The following is a 17,344-nucleotide window of genomic DNA, read 5'->3' on the forward strand; positions in this document are numbered from 1 at the left end:
GGCATTCAACAAAATGTTTGCTGAACCTTAGCTAAACATGCGCTCTTTGCGAGCCAACAGTGGCCTAATTGTAGCCCTTGTGGCTTTCTTTTTACCTGACGTCTTGACCTTGGCAGGGACTAGCAAAACCTCATAACACGTCGCTTCATTATGAATAGAACATGTAGGGTGAGCTCACGAATCCAACTGCATTCTTTCCCTTATGAAAAAATTACAGAGGAAGGTTGATGCCGTTATTCCAGCGATGCAGGAAATGTTTTTTGGACTTTCCTTTTTGGTGCTTCCTTCAGCATTTATAGCTCTTTAAGTATATGTACTTTATTTCTCTCTGTATCTTCAATGGCAGCAAATCTTCATCATTTAAAGGCAAATTGTATTGTTTAGAGCTTGCCAAAATCATTTGGATGCACGTTTGATAAATGATGAAGTAGAATAGTACAGTTTTAGCGGAGAAAAAGAGATGTGGTCCTAAAGAGAGTTGTTTTCTGTGACTTGGAAATTGGTTCCAAACACATTTTCAAAAGATGAATTACGAAATACATCAAAGTAGGTCTTCACCACTAGAATTAGTGTAGTGTCTGTAATTTTTTAAAAGTTGATAACATTTGGAAGAACAGATAGGGCTCTAGTTTTATTTTTATTTCTTTCTTTATTTTAAATGTTTATTTATTTTTGAGACAGAGAGAGACACAGCATGAGCAGGGAAGGGGCAGAGAAAGAGGGAGACACAGAATGGGAAGCAGGCTCCAGGCTCTGAGCTGTCAGCACAGAGCCCGACGCGGGGCTTGAACTCACGAACTGTGAGATCATGACGTGAGCCAAAGTCGGACGCTTAACCGACTGAGCCACCCAGGCGCCCCAGGGCTCTAGTTTTAAATATGAAGTGTTCCTGGGATGCCTGCGTGGCTCAGTCCCTTGGGCTTCTGACTTCAGCTCAGGTCATGATCTCACAGCTCATGAGTTCAAGCCCTGCATTGGGCTCTGTGCTGACAGCACGGAATTCAGATTCTGTGTCTCCCTCTCTCTCTGCCCCTCTCTCAGAAGTAAACATGAAAAAATGGGGAAAAAATAAATATGAGGTATTCCTAGAGTTTGGGTCATTTTCATGTTTTTATTTTTTAAGTAGGTTCTGCAAGCCAACATGGGGCTTGAACTCATGACCCTGAGATCAAGAGCAGTATGCTCAGGCTGCCTGGCTGGCCCAGTCAGTAGAGCAGGAGGTGACTCTTGATATCAGGGTTTTGAGTTTGATATACTTGAGTTTGAAATAGTATCTTTCAAGAAAAAAAAATGGTATGCTCTACAGACCAAGCCAGCCAGGCACCCTCAGTTACTTTGGATGCATAAATTATCCCCCCCCCCCCATTCCTTCTCCCCCTGGCCTCATGAAGTATTCCACATTGATACATTATGGCTATGTTCCCAAACAGAGACAACTATTTGTCTAAACAGTAATGTAGCATTTGTTTGAGTTCTTGGAAGACTTTTCATTCATTTCAAGGGGCTGAGAAAACCTTTTTGTAGCAGGTTAAATTGTATTTGGTATTTTTCTCACCTGCCTTCTGCTGCTGGCACCTACTCCATACTTTTGTGTCTGCTTCCCAGGTCCCTGGTACCTTTCCATTACCTTCCAGCTGCAGGGACAAGGGCTCAGACTCCAAAATCACCATTGTCTCTGACCACGAAATCAAAACTACCAACCGTTTGGACTGTACACTTCAAGAAGGCAGGCATTTTGGCTTTGTTCACTACTGCATCTCCACTGTCTAGAACAATGCCTGGAACCTCTTAGGCACTCCATGTTGAATGAATAAACGTATCTCTAAATTTGTTAGTTTCAACTAGGTGTTGGGAAGAAAATGACCCACGGAACTAATTTACAATCATCTGTGAGTGACCAGGAGTCCCTTATCTCTCCCTAAGGTATTCGCATACTTAAAGGGAAAGCTTGTGAATTCAAATTATTCTCATTGGGAAAACTTCAATAGTGAAGCAAATGGAGAGAAAACAACAGAGGCTAATGAGGTTGGGTGAAAGTGAAGACCTCAGTAGGCCAGAGCTGGCTAGAGTTTGCCCCTGAGGCTTTCTGCTTTTCCAGGCCCCTCAAGCTCTGCCCGCCCCCCCCCCGCCCCTACCCCCACCCCCCTCGTCCGTGCAACTCCTAAAAGCTTGGAGTCTTCTCCATCATGGCTGTCAGAACGGTCGTTGAGACCAGGAGGGAGAAAAAGTCAGGGAGGGGCAGTACGACTGTGTTGTTTCTACTCTGTGTGGGCTGTACTATTTTACCATTTCTCATGTTTCAAGAAAAGTGTCCTACCTGTCTAGTTAAATACACAAGGGCACAAGCGGACCTCCTCATAGTCACTTAATACTATTTGCTGATTAAAGGTTAACTAATATACTTTCACTATATGCAGATGCCCCCCCCCCCCCCATAATTACCCTTGAAACATACGCACATCTGATAATGGGCTGGGGTATATTGTAAAGGATAGGAAATAGTTCTTTTTATGTCACTTTTATGTCCTCTGATACAGCAAGGTACTGGTGATTTCTTTGTAGACATTGTATCCTGTATTTAACCTTTCTCTTCACACACATCCACCAAAAGCAGCCCCCATATGCTTTGAGAGATATTAACTTAATGAAAATGTAAACCCAATCTCAGAATTCTGATTCTTGGTTTATGATATGGGGCTACAAAACAGGTAGAAGTTGATTTTAGTGTTTTCCAATTTTTTCATGTCGGAATTTTCTGTAGTGTCTTTTTTTCTGCTGTTTATCTGTAAATCCCTTGAAACATTTAGCTCTGTTAAAACACCACTCAAATAATTGACAAAGCCAAAACCAATGCATTTCAATGCATTTCAATAAATGACAGTATAATGTAACACATCTTTAGATAATAATTACTAATATTAGAAAAATGTTTTAGGGGGTAATTCTAGTATAATCAAATTTAGTTATTGAAGAGTTCTAGTTGTTACGTAGCAAAATGGTTTTGATTAATCTTTTGTTCAGCTGGAAATATTGTGATTAGTCTTGGCACTACAGGTGGTGAATGAGGAGAAAGTATATTTTGCATAGTTTTGCAATTTTTGCAGTTTATTCTGGAGTCCAATAGTAGCATGTTGCTGTACTCTGTATTTATTTTAGGAGTATCTTTGGTTGACATAAGTTCCTTCCTTGGTTAAAAAATAAATGTAATCTTTAACCTAATACAGTCATCTTAAAGTGTACAACTGTAGAGAGTTTAAAAGAATTGTAATTGCTCAGTAATCTGCACACAGAAAGTGCTTGGTAAACGTTTGTCGATTTATCTCCCAAAAGGAAAATGAGTAAAAGCAAATTTTCTCCAGGTTCACTATTCATTTCGTACCGGGAGGAGAAAAGAATAGGTGTGGACATTCAAGGTTAGGAGATCATATAAAAGTGCCATTTTTTTTTTTTTTTTTTTTTTTTTTTTGCCAAAGAATGATTGAAACACTAGCCCTGACACGTTTAATAATGGGCACACAACCTATTTCTTTGTTTCATAACCATTGCGCTCTCTCCCCCCTTTTTGGCATGGTAACAAATTCAACAAAATCAACGCCATCTAGTTAAACTTTTTGATTTAGTAGTGGATCCGGCTGTCCTGTCAACGAGGACGTAGGAAGAGCAATGTGGAGAGGCAGGAGACATCTAGATGAAATGCTAAGTGTCCATTCTAAATAACTGCATGTGGGAAAATAATTTCAAGTTGAAGGATAATTACAGAAGAGACGTCCAAACCCCTCGAGCCGCCGCCGTCCGCGTAGCGTTGGAAACCCCTCGCTGTGGCCAGGAGGACCGCTGCTGGCTCCCGGCCGCCGCTTCCTGCCCCGGGGCGGCGCACCCTGACTCCGGGAAGGTGCCGCGCGGGGAAACGTGGCACCCTCTCCAGCCCGCGCCCGGGGCGCTGCCGCGCGGCGGCCAAGCGCTCGGAGCAGCCCGGCCGGAGAGGCTGCGCGGCGGTCGCGCACCGGCCGGCGGGGAGAACCGCCCGCAGCGCCGGCGCCCGCCCGGGGACGGGAAGTGGCGCCCGGCCCGCCCTCCGCAGCCCGCGGCCCCGCAGCCCCGCGCCGCCCCCTTTCTCTCGGCCTCTCCCTCGGCCTCCGCCACCCCGGCCGAATTCTTGCATAAATTATGCCAGGCGCGCCTGACGTCAGGTGGCGGCGCGCGGGCGCGGCGCTGAGGGAGCCGGCGGCGGGCGCGCGCGGCCCCGCGGCCTCGGGCGCGCGCGGCGTGCCGGGCGCGCGCAGGCGCTGGCGTGCTGGGGCCGCGGCGGCGGCGGCGGCGGCGGCGGCGGCGGCAGCGGTGGCGGCGGCGGCGGCGGCGGCGGCGGCGGCGGCGGCGCGGGGGTTGAGCCGTGGTAGTGCGGACGCGCTCGTGCTCGGGAACTATCGGATTAAACTTGAATCGAGTGAAATTACACAAAGGAGCGCCGCTGAAGAGGCGGCCCGGGGACCCGGAGACCCTGAAACTCGCCAGAGCCCCGTTCGCCCCTGGCCAACTCCGCGCCCGTGGATTAGCCCCCTGGCCGCGGCCGCCGAGCCAACTCCGGAGCCCGCTCTGCGTTTTGTTTTCCCCTCGGCACAGGGCAGCGGAGGAGCCCTACCGACCGACCCGGTGAGCGCGAGAGTTCGCCGGGCGCCTCCGGGAGGGGCGGCGGCGGCAGGAAATCGCTCCGGGCCGGGGCCGGGGCCGCGCGAGGAGTTGGGAGCGAGGAGTTGGGCGTGTGCGGGGCGAGGGGCGAGGGCGGGCGGGGGCCGGGGCCGGCGCTGGAGCGCAGCGCCGCCCGAGCCGTGTCGCCGGCGTCGCCGCCCGCGGGGCCCGAACCCGCGCCCCGAGCGCCGCCCGGCGCCCCAACTTTTGCCTGCGTCCGCGGGGCCGGCGGCGGCGGGGGCGCGCGGTCCGGCCGAGGGTCACTTCCTCGCATGTAAATGGCTTTTTGTTGTGCTGCCGGCGTGGGGGGGGGACGGGGACAGGAGGGAGCGTGTCTGCGCGCGGGGGAGCGCGAGCGCGTTTCCTCCCGCCGGCGCCGAGCACGAGTTGCCGGCTCCATTCGAAAGAAAAAGGAAGGAGGAAAAGTTGGGCTCCAACTCAAGTGCGAGTGGGCGATGGGCGCGCGGGCGCGGGGCGGCTGAGCGGCGGCGGCGGCTCGGGGACGGCGGCGACCCCCGCCTCCCGCCCCCGCCCCCCGCTCCGGACCGACCACGCCGCGCTCGCCGGGAGCGGCGGCCGCACCGGCGCGAACAAAGTGCGTCCCTCCTGGCGCGGCGGCGCCGGCCCGCGCGGGGACGGCCACCGGGCGAGGTGGGTCGGCGGCGGGGAAAGTGCGCGGGGCACCGCGTGGGGCGGGGGCGGCGCGAACACGCGGCGCTGGGGGCGTCGGGACCCCAGCCGGTGCCGGCCGCGGGCGCGGAGTTGCGAGCCCGGAGCTGGGGGCTCCCGGGGCTCCCCGGCGGCTCCCAAGTGCTCGAGGAGGAGAAGAAAGGGAGCGGGGCCGGGGCGAGCGCGGGGAGGCGCGGCGAGGAGGGGACCCCACCTTGCCGAGCTGGCCGGGCCGGCGGCGGCGACTGCATAATAGCGACTTTAACCCCCCTAGGGCAACTCGGCTTCCCCACCCCCCGACCCCGCCGGGGGTCAGCGCCGGGGGGGGGGGGGTTCACCAGGTGGCCCCCGCGGTGGCCCGGGTGCGCTCTGCCCCCGGAGAGATCCGCGGCTCGGAGCGTGAACGGCCGAGGTGGCTGGAGGCCAAGCGGTCAGCGGGGAGAGGAAGGAGGGCGGCGGGGGACGCGTTGTTTGTTTGGTTCGCACCGGGGACTGGGCTCACCGGGGGTGCAGGGGCGCGGGCACCCGGTGGGTTGCGGTGCAGGGCAGCCGCGTCCGCGCGAGCGCCGCTCGGGGGTGGGGGGGTGGGGTGGGGAGGGCGGCGGATCCCGGGCGGGGGGGGTGGGGGGGGGGTCGGGAGGCTCCGGGGAAGGAGCCGCCGGCCCCGAGCAGCCATCATTACCGAGCCGCCTTTCTCCGGATGGCTCTGCCTCGAGGAGCCCCGCGCCGTGGGAGCGCACCCCAAACTCCCGGCCGGCCGCCCGCTTTGTGAGCGCCCCCGTAGAGCGGGCGGCGCGGGGAGTGCTCCTGCTATGGGTCGGACGGTTTTCCCGGAGGTCACTTTTAGAGACTGTTCACGCCTCGATTTTAAACTAGTTTTTTTTCCCCCTCTTCTGAACAGACAATGGACAAAAGAAAAGTAGCAACCCACATGGAGAGTTTCCTTTTGAATTGCTAGAATTAGATACACTATCCAGCTCTCCACTCACTAAGTATACTTTTTAGTTTCCCATTGTATATTATCTAGCAATCGATTTAAATAACTTATCTTGAAATCGGCCCATCCTCTGGGCCTGATTTCTGGGGTACGTTAAATATTTTAATTTATTTTTAAAGGATTTGTGTGAAGGCCCAGATTTTTATTTTCTAAAAATATTAATTTAAGCCGTCTTCGCAGTGGGCAATACCTTTCAAAGAGGTGGAGTGTATTTCCCCCCAATTCTCTCCCAATAAGGAGAGGGGGGAGTTCTCACTATCCGTAATAATCAGATAGGAAAAAAAAAAAAAATAGTTCTCTTTATTTCCGTACGATGACAAACAAATCTTAGTGAGTACGACCTGAGCAGCATGGGAACCTGATTTATCCCAGTTATAATTCTATTTAGATTGTAGTAATGTGTGAGTACTAGGTAATTCTTATTTCAGAAATAACTTGAGCAGTGATTTTATGAAGTTGAATCCGTCTCCCAGCCCCCAGAGTACATCTGTCGCGGAGTGTTTTTGTCTTGCTGTTGCACAACAGAAGCCCTCCAGTCTTTACCCTAAAATGGCAGCTTTCATTTGACTGGGGCCCATTCATTGACAATGATAATAAAGAGGCTGAAAGCTAGATGCTTGGGGCACGGAGCAGTACTTGTTTTGCCTTTCTAGGTAATAATAAGTAGGAGACATTTTATGTCTTTCAGATTTGCTCACGAAAAGTTTATTTTCCCTGGAAAATGTGTACTGTAGAAAAAAGTTACAAAGTAAACAGAATTTGGAAATGGATAGGGACTTGGCGATAGATTTTAGGAACTAAATTTTCTTATTTTGCCCAATAGTGGGAATATGGCATTCTCCCGTTTTTAGTGTCCTGATGAGGGAATAGTGGATTCTTGTGAGGCTTGTAACAGGTGAATTTCCTCACGGTGACACTTAAGAATTATTTTCCAGCACTATGTATTTTATCATTTATATTCTCTTGATATATTCTATTTTTTTTTTCCTCCCTCTGTGCAAGCCAGTAAATTGAAGCCTGAGGAATTTTTTTTTTTCCTGGGGTTTTCAAGATTCAAATGAATTTTTAGGTAAGAAAGGAATAATAGTATAGACTGGTATGTGAATTCCAGACTCTAGTTATGTTGGTTTAATCAACAGGAGTATTTCTAATTTAACTTTAAAAAATGGCTTCTTTTTCTTGACATGGAAGTCAGGGTAGAGAAATGATACAGGTTGTGCACACATGATGGTGATGGTTTAAAAACTCAAACATTATTTTCCTCTTTTGAGGACAAAATAATGATGTCTTTTCCCCAAGTTTAAATATAGAAGTCAAGTTCAAAATAACACACCCAGTAACTTAGTTTTAGAATAGAACTTTTGTAGATTCACCTGTACTTGGTTTAGTTTTCAATCAGTTCAACTTATGGGACAATTTCCAAAACTTTCTTCATGAGAGTCTTTTATTGAGTTAAAACGAATAGCACAAGGGGCACCTTTATGATAACGTATCAAAGAGATATTACAACTTTTTTTCTCATACAAACACAGTCAATAATGTGATATTTATAGGAATAGTATGGTTTTTAAGCAGTGAGGTCAATTTAGCAAAAAGAGTACTTTCATCTATGAGAGAACACGGTCTGAGTGCTTCAGTGTAGGAGCTCTGTGTGACCCACGGAGTATTCTAAGTGCCAAGTGTAGAGTAGTTGTTTCAGACCTAGGCTTACAACATTTTCTTCCCTGTGCTTGAGAAAGTTTGCTTGCTAGAAAGTCACCATCCATTATTTACTACTGTTGATTCAGTGATCATTGGTAGACGTTTCAGAGTGTACACGACACATGAGAGGCGATGCTTCCCCTCAGAGAGTTTCCCCTCCAGTAGGAGAGACTTCTTTAGGTAACCAAACACTCACGTTTAACTTTTAAGATTAACTTTGGAGGGAGCCATTATCTTTCATCATTTATTGTCCATATTTGGCCTTTTGGATTTGATAGCAGATGCTGTGGCCATCTTATCTATAAATAAGGCATTGCAAGAATAAAAATGCTTAGTCAGGGCTGAGCAAAATGTGTGACTACAAACAATGGCCCTTAAAACTTCAGCTTTGTAACAAAGTGATTCCCTTTCAGTATTCAGCCGCTTTCTGGATGTAAACAAACAAGCACTTAAATAGATCTAGGTCACGAAGCTCACCACATTCGCTAGAAAAAGACGGAGAAGGGACATTTGGGGTGATGTGGATGGAGACGTGTCAGGAACGCGTGGGCCCTGGGTGACTCTTCATTGTCTTGTCCATTCGTATGGACACGTTTGTGTATCTTTCTGAAGAGCTATGTTTCCATGTCACTAGCAGTTCAGCATTTAGTGGTACTGTGTATCTTATCAGTACTTCCTATGAAGCCATATAGCTTTATTAGTTTGGGAGATAAAATTTTCCTTTTGTTTTTCTAGAAAACTTCGTTATTTTGTATTACTTCTAAAAGAAAACCTTTGATACTCAAGGATGATGGATGATGTTGGAGTATAAAAGAAGTTGGGAGTAACGATCGCTTAATTGTTCTATAAAAATATGAAGATGTGATGTTGTATTTCAGTTTGGGTACCATTCAGGCTGGGTTGCGATTATGGCAGAATTCCATAGCTGATCACGGAGGTAGTTAGGAGCTGGGAAGGTAATTAAAAATGCTACTACTGCTCTTTAGTATTTTACTTTCATCAATATATTAAAACTCTTAAATGAAACCACACCTGCGTGATAAAGATAACAAAGAGCAGTAGGAAACCGTCATGATTTTGTCAAATAGAAATTCATCTTACAATCCTTAGTGGAACTTTGGACATGTAGAGTGTGTGGACCTTGGAGAGCTGGTCCCGCTTTCTCATTTTACAGATGAAGAAACTGAAGCCCAGAGAGATTAATTAAATGAGCTGCATCTGGCTGGTCACCCACTTACTGCAGAGCCGTGTTGGTCATTGTCGTCTTCTTGGTGCCTAGCTTGGTGCTGGCATAGGGGAGGCACCGGGTTTGTCTTTGTTGGATGACTGAGCTGGCTCTGGAGGAGGCTAGCTCTCCCTCTTTCGTTCTGAGCAAAAAGTACCTTTGGCTTAAGGATATAACGTAGGTCTTAAAGGCGTTCTTAAGCCAATGATAATTTATCTGTCTCTACCGTGTAGTAGTTTGGAGGTTTTTTGGTTTTTTTTTGTTTTTTTTTTTGCTTTGGAAAACTATGACTATCCATGTAGAAAAATGTAGAGATAATTATTCCAAGATTTGGTTACTGTTTTCATTTTAGAAGCTTGTGTTCATTCCCGTAACTGGATTCCTGTACCTTTTAACTAACGTTAGGTGACTGCAAGGGTGATTGTTTTCTCAGCGAAGTATTTCTAGAGGGTTCTGTTAAAAAAATAATGTAGACCAGGAATGCAGAAGCATAACCTGGCCGTAAAAGGCTGAGTGCTCCGTGGGCTTGTGTGCTTGTGCCAGTGTGGAATCGGCGACACTTTCCTCGGTGGCCCTTTTAGCCACTGAATTGCTGTAGGTGTCAGGCAAATGCCTCTGGACGGCGGTCAGTTTTCCTTATTTGTCTGTTTTCTTGTTCATCAGTTCGAGTATGTCTTGGGTCCCTGCCACCTGCAAGGTGCTGTGTTGGGAATACAGTGCTGCCAGGAGAAGACATGGTGGACCCAGAGAAACCAGAACTAAAGCAACGGCACTGTCCCAGGTGCTATGCAGTGGGTATCGGGAGGAATGAGAGAGACTTGGGGATTCATCTAGCTGTGTGGGGCGTCACTCCTTAGGAAGTGGCTTCAGCGCTGCCATCTGAATGATGGTAGAGGCAGGTAGTGTGTTTGAGGTGCACAGAGAGCAGCTAGATGAGACTAGAGAGGCAGGCAGAGGTCAGCCTGGCTGGGGCTTAAAGGATATGGAATTTGGGATTAAAAAAAAAAATTAAACAGCCACTGGTGAGTGTTAAGCAGTATTTAACATGAGCAGACTCAGGTTTTGTGGAAGACTGAATTGGCGATGGGGCAGAGGAGGGAGAATAGGTCAGGGACAGCATCCAGCCTGCTGACGTTGTGGTCCGTGCGATGGGGAAGTAATAATGGTTTGGACAAATCGGTGGCCGTGGGGATGGAGAAAAACGGACTGGTCTGAGAAACGCTTAGGATGTTCGATGAACAGGACTTGAGCATAGATTGGCTCTTAGGGAGAAGGTGTCGGGGAATGTACGTTTCTAGCACATACCCTGCTTGGCTAGCTGACTGGCTGGTGATGCTGTTTCCTGAGGCAGGGAGCACCTGTCGGGGACCAGACTTGAGGAGGGTGTTTATCAGTTCTGATAGCATATGACTGAGGTGGCAGATAGTGGACCGTGATGCCATTGCTGAGTCTTGCTTCCATTGCCGGTAGCGTTCCAGAACTTTCCCCAGATAATCTGCCAGCTTTCTCAAAAGATGGTGTAGGGTGAGCCCATCAAGGAGTGCTGGTGAGGGTCAATGAGTTGGGGGGGGTGGGGTGGGCAGAAACCTCTGTTATTTGCATTTTGTTCTATGGCACTTGGTTTACTACTTGCCTAATACGTAGCACTTGGTAGGAATTTGCTTACCATAGACGGAGAATAGAATCCTGTGGTAAGCAGGCTCTGCCACATCTTGTTCTTCTGTACCTCCGCATTGTGCCGGTGGATGTCTGTTGCTAGTTGTGTCCTGACACAAGGTCCTTGGGTGCTCAGCTGATAGCTGGTGGGTCCCCCCTGTGCTCAGGCATATTTTAGGGGCCGGTGTCATACACGGGTGTGGTAGAAATGAATACAGTACTTCAACAATTGTGGACAAAACGCCATCCGAGGTAGATTACTTACCTGGTTTTTAGTGGAGTATGTGTAAACTTTGATATGCAAATTACCTTAAAAGACACTTTGTTCGATCGTTATAAAAAGTGGATTATACAGCATGGTTGGTAGCAAATGAGAGATGCTAACTGCTAAATCCAGAGAAGCTTCTAATGAGATAAACTATGACGATCCTGAACATTTATCTTGAAACAGCATTTTAGGGAAATGTTTGTGTTTTTGTATTTGTTGGTTTACGTAGGTGATGCTGTTACCCACGTATTTTTGTTATAAATCAGACTTAAAGATATCTTTTCTGGGACGCGTTGCCTTTGGGGAGGGGTCTGTTTCAAAGGTACTTTCATTTACGTTGCCCCTCGTAGGCTTTTCTGATGGCCACTGTGATGTGGTCATGTCTGCCAGAGTCCTTCCCGTCTCCTTCAGGGTAGGCAAGATTGTGTGGCTTTGCAGGCTAATTTAGGGACTTACATTGGTCATAGGGACATGCTTCATCTGAGAATTTTACCGCTAGCTGTTGTGAGAGATTATTTGGCGAAATGTAAAATTCAGGAGTAGGATGTTCCCATTTGGTGGAGTAGTAGAAAAGCTTGGCGTGTTGACTCTACCTTCTGATGGACTGTGGTCACCTACTCTTTGACTTATAACACTGTTTCTTCAACTTGATTGTTTTAAAATATATTTTCTTCTTTGGTCTCATCAACAGTGTATTCTTCTAGTTTAAGAAATCATTGGCTTCGCAGACACTCAGTGGAAAGCTGCATGCTGGTTCCTGTGATGTGGGTGTTAGTGGAAGAAGAAAGAGGATGTTTATTTGCCCTCCCCTCTCCCAGCCCCACTCTGCAGCGGCCAATGAGATAGCAGATTTGACTTTTCCACCAAGTATCTCATGTATTGGGGCGGGGGAGGGCAGGCAAAGAGCCACCGTCAGCATGGGGACATCGAGGCCTGGATTGCCACATTGAGACTTTGTGTAGGGAAAGGCAGGGGATCAGACACCTGTGTTGTTACTTTTGACACGTCGCGTACTCTCCCTGGTATCCTGGTATCCTTCACTTAAGAGATTTTTACCCAGTAGTTGCAGTAGGTATGATAAAGGATACATGATACCTCAGTGATTAATTTTTTCCCCTAGTTCTGTGGCAAGTTGGGGGACTACTTTCATTTTTTTTTTTAAGAGTCCACTTTGTTCTCTTGATATTCTTCTGTAAGATACCCGTAACAGAATCCATTCTGTTGATGTTTAAAACATAATTAGCAAATGTCCATAATTTTAACACATCTAAAAACTATTATGTTTAATGTGATACTAAGGCAAATAGTGAGACGTCCCTTGTAGAATGATAAGCTTTAGTTTCCAAGGCAGTTCCTGCCTTTGCACTAAGTGAATAATAAAATCGATTTGGGCCCAGGTTACTATCAAAAATATGCCTTGATTGGTGATGTATTTTAAAGTGTACAGGTCTAGAAATTACTTTATTTATGGATGGGACTAACATATTGAGACTGTTAGCCTACATCCTCAAGGTGAACTTTTTTTTGAAACCTCTCTATTGCAGTATTTTATATTCTTGTATACTTGACCTTGTTTGTGCTTGGGATTTTGCTTTGGCCAATTGCAGGTGTATTGATTTTGTCAGAACAATCATGCAGACTCATCTTGAGAAGTTATAAATCTTGATTAAATTAAAAAACTTTATTTTTTCTATTAGGCGTGGATCGGGGCAATCGGCCAAAGTGGTGTAGAAATCACGAAACAGCATTAAAAATACCAGCGATAGCATAACTACTAACCACCAGTTATTAATTGAGCATTTCCAATCAAGTAGGCATGATGCGGAGTGTTTTAATGGGTTGTTTCATTTACCTATCAGAACCTAGGAAGTGAGTAGAATTATTATCTCCATTTTGTGGATGTGGGGACCTGGGTTGAGAGGTAAATCGTCCAGGGCCTCACAACTCTAGCAAGTGATGGAGGAGGGATTTGAATCCAGATCGGCCAGTATCCAGAATCTGCATGTGTAGCCATCTTGCTCTGTTGACCAGCTCTGAGACCATCAGTTCTGTCTTTTTTAGGCAAACTACCAGCAGCGCCCTGTACTCCTATGTCCTACTCTATTGCTATAGCCAGTCAGTCCAGGTTATTTCTGTCCTCGCTTCCTCTTTTTGTGCCTCCTGTATTTGTGGGGTCACATGTCTAATGACTAGGTCCCAAGCCTTTTTCTCTTTATGCCCTTCCTCTCCCATGGAGGCGAGAGCAATTGTTTTTATAGACGTTTTTATTCTGTGGTGGCTGAGAACTTGAGTTCTGACATCAGATAGATCAAGGAGTGAATCATAAAAATGGAAATAATAAGACTACCAGCTCCAGGGTTATGGTGGAAGATTAAGTGAGATACTTTACCCAAAGCACTTGGTATAGTATGTGGCATATGTACTGAATAGTTTTTATTATTATTAGCTAACTCTTTATCATTGAGCTTATTAAACCATGTGTCTTGATTTAAAAAAAAATTTTTTTAATGTTTTATTTATTTTTAAGACACAGAGAGACAGAGCATGAGTGGGGATGGGGCAGAGAGAGAGGGGGACACAGAATCCGAAGCAGGCTCCGGGCTCCGAGCTGTCAGCACAGAGCCCCACATGGGGCTCGAACTCATGAACTGTGAGATCATGACCTGAGCCGAAGTCGGACGCTCAACTGACTGAGCCAGGCACCCCTTGATTTTTTTTTTTTATTTCAACAGCCCCTGGAACCCCAAGTTATGACTAGAAAGGAATCAGTGGGGGCTGCATTAGCGACTGGCTGTGCCATTTTCACTTTTCCTCAGGAGGAGACATAAAATTATATGTGCCCTTCTCCTGGTGTATAACTAGATGTTATTTAGCTAACTTCTTGTTGGTTACTCAGAGGCAGTTGAGATATTCCAGGTATAAAAACGACAAATTTGAGGGAGTAGCTCTTCCTCTCGAGCTATATTTAAGATACCCACCAACGACCTGAATGGTGGCTGTCTTGCTAGCCAACCAGTCATTCCTTCTTTGCCCCAAACGTGCACTTCTCCAAAAATGCTGGATGGTGTCATCCTAGACAGGCAGTGGTGTGGGCGAATTTGATCGGTTCCGGAACATTAGAACCTCACAATTCAGACTGGAGGGCTATCGCGTGTTCTCGCAATCTGTAGCTTTTGGTCTTCAGGTTGCTGAACATTGGATTCAGTCCTGTCCTCTCCAAACTATTTTTATTGCTTAAGGAAGAGACGAGATGGGATCTGAAGTGGAAGTAGATTTGGGGCCAGGGTCTGGGGTGTGAGTAGCACCTGGAAAGTGAGAACGTTCCCTTACTCTGGGAGGGGAAGGCTCCGGGGTAGTTCCCTTCGAATTCCACTGCTATTGAGACTGGCACGACAGTGGAAGAGACGGAGTGTAGACAGCTTTCGTTTTATTTATTCCATTGTATTTTCACTGAAAAGCGACTTTAAGAGCAAAATAAAACGGTTGGGCAAAATGCAAACAGCTGACAAATATGGATACATGGGAGTTCCCTGTACCGTTCTTGCATCTTTACTGCAAGTTAAAGCAATTGTGTCAAAACCAAAAGTTTCTTAAGTAACGGTGACTGACCCTAAGGGCTTGATCTCAGTAGCTAACACTTACGGAGCATGGACTTTTTGTGACAAGTTCCCATTTTGCTCAACTCCTTATTTACGTGAGCTGGTTTCCCTGAATCCTGAAGTAGGAGGAACCAAAATGCTGAGGTAGGAACAATAATTGCCATTTTATAGGCGAGGAAATGGAGTTTTAGAGATCGTTTAGTAAATTTGCCCCCAATCACAGCTAGACTTCAGACTCCAATCAGGGCAGGCTCATTTAATAGCCTGGCATTAACCTCTCTGCGAAAGTTGCTTTGGTCCCGTCAAGATGATGTAGGCCTTAGAAGGGTAGGAAGAGCTTATCAAGATCTTACAGACCTGTATTTTGGAGGGTTGCCTCCTGGAGAGAAACTGAGAGGCAGAAAGGTGTCTATTAACGAATTACAGCTCTGAAGCTTCTTTTCCTCAGATGTTGTATCTTCTTAATTGCGAATGGTTTCAACCTAAAAGATGCGTGCTCATTGTGAGACTTAACTGGTGTTCCGCTCCTGTGTTCCTTTGTCAGTCCAAGAAGAGCCGGCATCCGAGTGTTCAGTTTGCTACAGAATTGACTTCCTCAACGTCTCTTGCCAGCGTTCATCCAAGTTGTAATACATTTACCATCCTTTTCTCCTTACATAGGACTTGAGTTGCCCAGGAAAGAACCTGGGATGCTACTGAGGCTCCCAGTCACTTGTTCTTTGTAGTTATGTTAACTTGGGTGAATGTGCTTCCTCCTTGTGAAGCGTTTCCGCTAACGCACGGGAGAGCATGCCATCTTCCGCAGCCATACGTTGCATGGCTTAAATAGGGATAAAATTCAAATGTATGAATCAGTAGACTTGTATGTTATGGAGTGGATGTGTGTTCTTTTTCTACTAGGGCGTTAAAAAAATAAAGTCCCAAATCCTAATACCGCTTTTCCCTGTAGAAATATTCTATGGTGATGTTTCCAGATTTTCTTGATATTTATAGGGTACCCCCCACCCCCGCCCAAACCGTTGACTAGCTTGAATACAGTGAGCTTCTAGTTAAAACTTAAGCTTTGCTATTTTTGTGTGTGTGTGTGCAATTCAAGTTTTAATTTTTGTCTTGATTGTGTTAAGCTTCAGAGCTAGGTTTATCACTGGAATTAGCATTTTAAGTTTTCCATTTTCCCCTCTCGTTAAAAAACAAAAATAAACATTTGGGCTGGTGTTTTCAGGAACTCTGTGGCTGGTATGGGCTGCTGAGAGTCATTCCCTTTGGCTGCTGGGGTCCGGCAGGATAAGGAAGGCGCTGTCTTCTGGGCTTTCAAATACATCTGTGAGAACACAGTGCCATAACGCAGTAGGGTCCTTTCCCCACACGGCTGAGCTCACCGGTGGTGACGCTGCTGTAACTGAGTTGCTGGCTGGCAAGCAGTGCCACTGTGCTGCAGCTGGAAAGTGTGTCGTAGCATCGTTTGACTGTCTCGGTGTGGTGAGCGGAAGGCAGTGAGCTGTCCAAGGGGCTGCCCGGAAACCCAGGCTTTTGCGAGCAGAATGGTTGATGTTGAGGAACGACTGTCATTCTCTGCCACTCAGGCTTTTTCGAACTTTGGGAAATGGCTCATATCATTGGTACTTTCCCTTATGGGTCACTGCCATGGTAATAATGACAATAATAATAATAATATAATAATAACAACAATAATAATAACAACAACATCTTCCTTTGGCAAAGCTGGAAAATGACTCTTTATTACCTTCACCTTCTCTAAAAATGGCTGCTTGGGCCAGCTGTTGGATCTGGTAAGAGATTTGACTTTTTCACCTACCGACACCAGGCTAGAGGTAAGGAAATGGGGCTTTTGATTCAAAGCACTACGGCATTAATACGTATCCCTGTGAAATTTACTTGTGTGTTTCTTACTCTTCCAGTATTCTACTTTGTAAAAGGAACCCCACCTTTCCCTTTTGTCATGTTTTGAGACAGTTGCGTAGAAAATGCGCATCCATCATTTTGGGGGAAGAAAAGCAGCTTTTAAAGAATGTTTTTATCTCCTCCTTTCCACCTTCTACCTCAACGGGATTCAGAAGGTTGCTTTGCGGAAATAATGCATCCATTGGTCTTTAAGAAGAGTGCAGTGGTGAGCTGGGCTGAGGTAGCTTTTTCATCCGTTTTTTCCGAGGGACCATAAACTGAGTCCATGTAGGTGATTTTCAGGATTTTATATAGTTATTTTAAAAGTTGAGGTGATGGGGTACTTGGATGGCTCAGTTGGTTGAGCATCAACTCTTGATCTCTGCTCAGGTCATGACCCCAGTGTCGCGGGATCAAGCCCCATGTCTTAAGCTCAGCGCGGAGCCTGCTGAAGATTCTCTCTCTGTCCGTCTGCTCCTCTTCCCCGCTCATGCGTGCTCTCTCTCTCCCTAAAATAAAGAAAAGGGAACAAAAAGTTGACATAGGAAGATTAGAATAACTAATATTAAAATGGATATTTATCATTCTCATTCTTTAGAATTAACGCAGTCATCTGGAGCACTTGCTAAAAATGCAGATTC

The 17,344-nt window shown here is 46.7% G+C and overlaps 1 protein-coding gene across 2 annotated transcripts in view; it reads left to right on the plus strand.

Annotated features, from left to right (window-relative positions):
* Positions 1-4,358: 4,358 nt before the first annotated feature.
* CHD7 (chromodomain helicase DNA binding protein 7) overlaps positions 4,359-17,344 on the plus strand; it is a 191,131-nt gene continuing 178,145 nt past the window's right edge. For both annotated transcript variants that reach the window (XM_047842070.1, XM_047842071.1), the window contains exon 1: positions 4,359-4,650. The gene's annotated coding sequence lies outside the window, so the exon portion shown is untranslated. The remainder of the gene's footprint in view (positions 4,651-17,344) is intronic.

The sequence above is a fragment of the Prionailurus viverrinus genome, chromosome F2 (assembly GCF_022837055.1).
Source record: "Prionailurus viverrinus isolate Anna chromosome F2, UM_Priviv_1.0, whole genome shotgun sequence".
NCBI classification, from domain to species: domain Eukaryota; kingdom Metazoa; phylum Chordata; class Mammalia; order Carnivora; family Felidae; genus Prionailurus; species Prionailurus viverrinus.